Source organism: Mus pahari, chromosome 14, assembly GCF_900095145.1.
Source record: "Mus pahari chromosome 14, PAHARI_EIJ_v1.1, whole genome shotgun sequence".
In the NCBI taxonomy this organism is placed as follows: domain Eukaryota; kingdom Metazoa; phylum Chordata; class Mammalia; order Rodentia; family Muridae; genus Mus; species Mus pahari.
In genome coordinates this window covers 66,349,090-66,356,755 of record NC_034603.1, presented here as the reverse complement: position 1 = coordinate 66,356,755, position 7,666 = coordinate 66,349,090, and the positions used below count along the sequence as shown (strand labels likewise).

The following is a 7,666-nucleotide window of genomic DNA, read 5'->3' as shown; positions in this document are numbered from 1 at the left end:
AAAAAAAAAAAAAACATGCTCGCTTCAGCGGCACATACACTAAAATTGGATCAGTACAGAGATTAGCATGGTCTCTACACAAGGAGTTCATCCAAATTCATAAAAAACAAAACAAAACCAAAGATACAGGTAGTATTAACAGTGTAGCCTCAAGATGCAGAGAAGGATCAGCTATTGAGAGAACACACTGCTCTTGTAAGATCTGAGTTCGAGTTCCAGCACCCATGTCAGGCAGTTCCCAACCCCTGTAAAGATGGACCAGCAGCCTGGGCTGAAGGCAAGTCAAAGGTAGGATATATTATATACTTCCCCTGGTGCCGAGTCTTCCTTGTGCTTGTTAGGCAATTGTCCTACCACCCAGCTAAGCCTTGGATCTTGCCGAATAGCTCAAGCTGACCTTAAACTCAACCCTCTGTCTTTGCCCCTAGAGCGCTGACAGGAGTCGACACGCTCAGCTTCATGTGGTTTTTGCTATTTGAATTCTGTACTACTTACTTAAATAAAAAAATTTGTTTTGAACAAGGCTTCCGATAGCCTTGAACTTGCTATGTAGCTGACGATGACCCGGAACTCCTGCTGCACCTGTCTCTAACCTCTCAAGATAGATATTAAAACCAAGTCGCAACACAACTGGCCTAATATATACAATCTGCAAAAAACAATTTCATCTTTATTTCTCATTTTTAAAAAGTGGTGTGTGTGTCTACATGAGTGCAGGACACAACATGTGGATGTCCCCAGCATTCAGTGTGATGCTGGATCCCCCAGATTTGGAGTTAGAGGCAGTTGTGAGCCACACCTGACAGTGTTAGGAACTTGGAACCTATAAACTGCTACAGATTAAGACCCCGTCTCAAAATTCATCAAGTGGGGGCCAGTGAGGTGGCTAAACAGTGTTTGTCCCTCAACAATGCAAGCCTGATGACATGAGTTGATCCTTGGAGTCCACATAAATGTAGGAGAAAACTGAATCTATACCCTCGTCCTCCCTCCACCCATGCAGTGGCATCCACACCCATCCTCCTCCTCCTCCTCTTCCTCCTCCTCCTTCTTCCCCCCCCCCCTCTCATATAAGCATGCGCACACACACACACACACACCACACAGAATCTACCACATATTACCACTTTTCAGAAAAGAAAGATCTGGAATATAAGCATAACTCATGCTGTTGCCACAATCAAAAGTCAAAGCTCTGAACCAGAGTCAAAATCTTCCTATCTAAACCTACTGGCTTTCTCTCCCCACCCTGGGAGAGGGGTGATGGGGACTCACCCTACCTCTGGCCAGGGTAGACAAGTGCATCATTAGCCACTATGCCAGGTTTTCAAATCCGAGTATTAAAGATAGACTAGTCTATGGCTGGTGGCATGGCACCATGGGTAATAGGGTAATGGCCCTTGCCAGGTAAACCATGGCAACCTTACTTCAGTCCCCAGAACATAAAAGCACGAGGGAGGGGAGAACTAACTCCAGCAGTGGTTCTCTGACCAACATACACGAGTGCCACAGCACATACTCCTGTCCCCTCCCTCTGCGCATATATACAAAAATAATATATACTATTTTTTAAAATACACTAATGATAAGAAATAAAGTCTGGATTCAAAGACAAGAGAATTCATTTGGGGTTCTCTCCAATGCTATTGGGGCTTTTGCTATAAAGTCAAGAAAACATCATAATCCACCCCAAGATCCAGTACAGATGATGTTATCTTCAACTACTTATCTCCTAAAAAACAAAAGGCTATTGACTAGGTAGAACACAATCGAATAGCCTAAAAAGCCAGGTAGGCAATTCCTACCTCAGCAATCTAAGCGCTCTATGCCTCCACAGAATCTCCTTGCACGTGAAGCCAACACTATTAACTTAGTTAAGACTGACTTAGATACTAACATGCCTATCAGCAGTTTTTCCTCTAACATCTTTAAATTCTTTAGATTACCCCCCGTGTGATGTAAGACAGGATCTTACTCTGTAGCCCCGACTGGCCTTGAATCTGCCAGGATCCTCAGCCTCCCAGGTGCTGGGGCTACCGGCATGCACCTCGACACCTGGCTTCTGCGCAGCATTTGTCAGTGTCTTGTCAAAGATAACGCCTTCCTGGGGCCGGAGGTGTAGGTCAGTGGTAGAGCGCTTGCCTAGCACATATGAAGAAGCTCTAGATAATTTTATCCCCAAACACTGAGAGGACATAGGGCGACACAGACCTGCTGGAATGTTCCTAAGTTCAGCCTGTGAGGCTCTTCTGGCCCCAAGACTCGGGAATAAGAACATGGATAAGCTGGAAACACTGTCTTCCCCACGCCCCGGTCTTGCAAAGTCAGGCAAATGGAATGATTCTGCATTCAATCACCAGATGAAGAAGAAAGAGACTTGAATTTGGAAGGAAAGGATTGCCAAGCATCCAGCAAGAGTTCTGCCTCTATGTCCTTGCAGGGCAGCCCTTGCAATCTACCAGTGGCCTCCATTTCAGCACGGACCTCCCCATCCACTCTAATCCAGTGCATACTCCAAGAGACTGCCGGTCAATCGGCCGGAATCCCGCCAGCTTCTGCTTGGGAGCTGTGTGAAGAATAGTTAACAAGAGCTTACTTTGAAAAAGAGATCAACAATCACACTCCTGAAGAAAAGAAGTTATTTGGCAGAGGGATGCATGTTGCCAAAACGTTAGTCACAGCTTCACGGTCCCAGTTTGTGTCTCTGCGACTAGTCTTTGCTTTGACAGGATCCATTCTCTGGCTCAAGAAACCCAGCTCAGCTTCTGTCACTGTCCCCATTAGAAGCAGTCAAGAATCCTTTCATTTTGGTGGCGTCAAGCTGTGACACAGACAGGATGCCCACCAGAGGAAGAGGGGGTAGCCTGCCACTTTCCACTTAGGACTAACTGAAGCAGAACAGTGGGAAGCTGTGACAGGACAGGAAAGCTCCAAAGCCACTGTCCTAAAGGAACAGGCCACCGCGGGCTCTGCCTCTACACCTTAGAGCAAACCCTCTGAAAAATAACCCAGCAGCCGGGCAGTGGTGGCGCACGCCTTTGATTCCAGCACTAAGGAGGCAGAGGCAGGTGGGTTTCTATAAATTCAAGGCCAGCCTGGTCTACAGAGTGAGTTCCAGGACAGCCAGGGCTACACAGAGAAACCCTTTTTCGGGGGTGGGGGGTGAACCAACTATTCTCTTCCTAGTACCCTTCCCCTCCCCTGAATCTCACCTTTGTGTCCACATAAGGAATCAGCACTAACTAGTGTAAACACCGTTTCTGATATTAAGAGTGTGTGAGAATTAAACTGCAAATCCACGTCAGGCCTCAGAAATGCCAAGACTTTCAGAAACACTTCTAGGTTGAACAAGTTCACTTAGTAGCCAAGTGTTCAGAGTATTATAGCCAAAGGAAAAGCTAGAGCAGAATTTCAAAGGAGCGACAAGAAGGCATCCAATCCTGTCTACAGAATGGTCCCAACCAGTGACAGCAAGGTCACACGCCAAGGCATATGGCTCAGCTCTACGCTACTCGGGTAGTTAGAAAGTTAAGGCAGGGTACTCTCCAAGTCACTAGGAGCTGAATTCATTCATTTCAGACTCTACAGGCCACTACTTCCTCTTGGTGATAACAACACAGTAACATAAAAATTTTGACTATTAAAAATACAGGGGAGCTAGAGAGATGGCTCAGTGGTTAAGAGCACTGACTGCTCTTCCAGAGGTCAAGAGTTCAATTCCCAGCAGCCACATGGTGGCTCACAACCATCTGTAATTGAATCGATGCCCTCTTCAGGTGTGTCGGCGACAGGATGTTCATATACATTTATACATTAAAAAAATAAATCTTTTTTTTAAGTTTTATTTATTTATTTTATTTATATGAGTACACTAGCTGTCTTCAGACACACCAGAAGAGGGCATCAGATCCCGTTACAGATGGTTGTGAGTCACCATGTGGTTGCTGGGAATTGAACTCTTAACCTCTGGAAGAGCAGTCAGTGCTCTTAACCACTGAGCCATCTCTCCAGCCCCCAATAAATCTTTTTTTTTTTTTTAAATTAAGATAGTAGAATAAAATAAATAAATCTTTTAAAATATATATTAAGATAGCTGGGTGGTAGTGGCACACGCCTTTAATCCCAGCACTCAGGAGGCAGAGGCAAGCAGATCTCTGTGAGTTCAAGACCAGCCTAGTCTACATAGTGAGCACTAGAATAGTCAGGGCTGCTTCAGAGAGAAACCCTGTCTTGAAAGAAACAAAACAACAAACAAATATATGAGTTCACCGGGCCAGGCAGTGGTAGTGGCCCACGCCTCCTTCTGAGGTAGAGGTCGGCGGATCTCTGTGAGTTCCGGGCCAACCTGGTCTACAGACTCTGAGTTCCAGGAAGAGAGGGTTACACAGACAAAGTGTCTTAAAAAAAAAAAAAAAAAAGAAATTCAGGGATCGGATGTAGCAGGTGGATCAGGATTTAAATGCCAGCAGAAGCGGGGACAGAGGTAGATTCCAGTGCACACCAGCTTCCTCCAGCTCCTCGTTTCACTATTATCCTTCCAGAATACGCCTTCCCAATCAGTAACTCAACCGCGCACACAAGCCTACGTTTAGCGCCTTCAGATGATCGTCTCCCCTCTTTTCACGCCGCTCCAACAGGGACCCTTCCACTGCAGGCGCTTCCAGGCGCATCTCAGACCATCACTCCGACTCCCTCCCGGCCGACACGCTCAACATCTCCCCCAGTGTAAACACCTTCGCTCTCGATCATCCTTCTCGCCCAGATCGACCCCGAAACGTCACACCGATCCTCCTCGACTCGAGAGCATCCTGCCGATAATTCCCTTTCCCCAACAGGTCCTCCCTTCCCCATCTCCCCCTCCGCGCACGGCTCCCCTCCTGCCTCCCCCAGAGTGGCCAGTCTTACTCACCTCACCCCAACCCTTCAGGATCTCTAATTTCCTGTCTCAGAAAACCTCCCTCCAGCCCATTTGCTCAGTCGGTCCCCGCCGCCCTCCACTCGGATGGCCCACGCCCCCTCTCCAGGGTCTCCAGGCCCCGCCCCCAGGCCCCCCTCTCCGCCTCAGGCCCCTCCTCCGGTGTCCCCTCCCCCCCCACGGTCCCCCCCTTTCCCGGCTCTCCCTCCCACTCAGGTCCGCAGGTCACCTCAGCGGCGGGCTCAGCCGCCCCGGCGTCTTTCCCACCCGGCGGGGGCTGCTCCGGGAGCGAATCCTCCGTCACCTCAGTCCTGGTTTAGTCCTGCCCGTTCGCCCCGCGGCAGGCTCGCTCTCAATCTCTCTCTCTCTCTCTCTCTCTCTCTCTCTCTCTCTCTCCCTCGCCGCCGCCCCTTTTACCAACCCGGAAATGGATCCGCTCCCACCGTCCCCAGCGTCCGCGAACAAAATGGAGGCGGGGGAAAAAGGAGGAGGGAGCCGAGGGCCGAGGGCCGCAGGACGCATGCGCCCAGGGAAGCCTGCCCTCTACCGGCGCACGTGGGGGCGGAACGCCACCATCTTAAGAAGGTCGCGGGTCCGCAGTTGGAAGCCGGGTTTGCATCTTGGGACTGCAACTGGGGCCGCCTGCGAGGCTTTCAGTAACTAGTGATGCCGGGGTTCGGCCCACGAGATGCTTATTTCATTGGTCACATGCGGCCTGGGCATCTAGACCTTTAACATTGCGCAGGTAGAGAACCACTGAGCTAACTGATGTATCTCAAATATGGGTTGTTTGGGGGTTTTTTTCGTGTTTATTCTGCGCGCGCGCGCGCACACACACACACACACACACACACACCATAAGCCCTAATATGGTCTAGAATACCCTTGCAGAGGCCCAAAAGACAAGCTCCGGTTGTTGTCATAGCAACGGAGAGGCGCGCTTCTGCTAGCAGGTCATTGGTTAGGGCATTGTAGCCACCTAACTAGTGATCCCCAGCTCAGTAGGCTGAGGCATGGTGTTGTGAACTCCTCTATGGGTGCTTGGATGAGAGAGGGGAGTCCTTGTCCCTTGCTGGTTTCCATTGCTTAACTCTGTTGCCGATGACTAAGGATCTCTTCTTCATACACAAAGCTCGCCGCCACACCAAGCAACCCCATTGCTTCCTTATGTCTCACTGCTCCTCCATCCAGTCTACCCAGTGACCAGGGCTGAACCTCAAGTAAAAGACCAATATCGGCTAGCACTTAATCCCCACTCACTAACTGTGTGCTCGTGGGTCTCAGGTACCTCATAGTGTTTGTCCTTTTTCACAGTGCTTGAAGGCTCGTCAGGTAATGAATGGGAAAGCATGTGATAAGCCATAGGCCGTTATTATTTTTGTTTTCCCTCTGTTCTGCCTTAAGTGCTGGGCCCCACCCACTAGTGCTAAATGTCACATTCAACATTTGCTTTGGGCCATTCATTGAGCTCTGTACTTGGGGATGGTTCCAGATGTGACTCAGACAGACAGCTCATGAGGGCTGGCATGTAAACAGATAGCTGACATCCAAGTCAGTGTGCGATTAGAGTTGTGACATGTGCTGGGATGTCACAGGAGTGATGAATTCCTGCTGAAGAATGAGAAGAGATTTGTAAATGGTTTGAACTAGCCCCTGCAAGATGAGTAGAATTTTACCGGGCTCCATAGCTCTGAGGAGGTACAGGCAGGCAGATCTCTTAGCTGGAGGCCACCCTGGTCTACAGAACAAGTTCCAGGACAGCCAGGGCTACACAGAGAAATTCTGTCTCAGAACACCAAAACCAAACAAAACAAAAAGAAGAAGAAGAAGAAGAAGAAGAAGAAGAAGAAGAAGAAGAAGAAGAAGAAGAAGAAGAAGAAGAAGAAGAAGAAGAAGTGGTGGAGGAGGAAGAGGGAAGAGGAGGAGGACAAAAGAAAAAAGATGAATAGGATTTCATTACTAATAGGTGAAGGCAGGGAACACATGCCAGGCAGGATCGGTGAATACAAAGGTAAAGATGCTCAGATAGCTAAGTCATGAATATCTGATAATGGGGTGGCTGGACCAGAAATGCAGTGAATTTGCACTGTTTACTAGCGCTTCTGAGCTCTTTACTTCATCATCTTACCTGTCCCATCTTCAGTTGCTCAACAATATGTACACCTTTCTTCTTTCTCTTTTTAAAATTTCTTTTAAGTCATCTTTTTTCATTTATTTATTTATTCATGTTACATACTGATCACAGCCCCCCTCCCTCCTCTCTTCCCAGTCCTACCCTCCCCCTTTCCTTCTCCTTAAAGAACTTAGTACCCCCATGAGTACCAACCCTCCCTGGCACATCAACTCCCAGCAGGACTAAGCGCATCCTCTCCCACTGAGGCCAGACAAGGAGCTCTAGCTAGGGGAAAGGGACCCAAAGTCAGGCAACAGAGTCAGAGACAGCGCCCTACCAATTGTTAGGGAGCCCATGGGAGACCAAGCTGCTCAACTGCTATATATGTGTAGGGGGCCTAGGTCCAGCCCATGCCTGCTCTTTGGTTGGTGGTTCAGTTTTTGTGAGTCCCCTGTGGGCCCAGGTGAAGTGACTCTGTAGGTCTTTTTTTTTTTTTTTAAGATAGAGTTATTTATTTATTGTATGTGAGTACACTTTAGCTGTGTTTCTCTGTGCAGCCCTGGCTGACCTACTAGAACTCACTCTATAGACCAGGCTGACCTCGAACTCAGAAATCCTCCTGCCTCTGCCTCCCAAGT

General features: G+C 48.6%; 1 protein-coding gene across 4 annotated transcripts in view; it reads right to left on the bottom strand.

Annotated features, from left to right (window-relative positions):
- Positions 1-5,366, bottom strand: part of Wipf2 (WAS/WASL interacting protein family member 2) — a 39,801-nt gene extending 34,435 nt beyond the window's left edge. The window contains exon 1 of one of the 4 annotated variants that reach the window (XM_029546365.1): positions 5,337-5,366. The gene's annotated coding sequence lies outside the window, so the exon portion shown is untranslated. The other 3 variants (XM_029546366.1, XM_021212428.2, XM_029546364.1) reach the window with 3 other exon arrangements.
- Between the last annotated feature and the right edge of the window lie 2,300 nt (positions 5,367-7,666).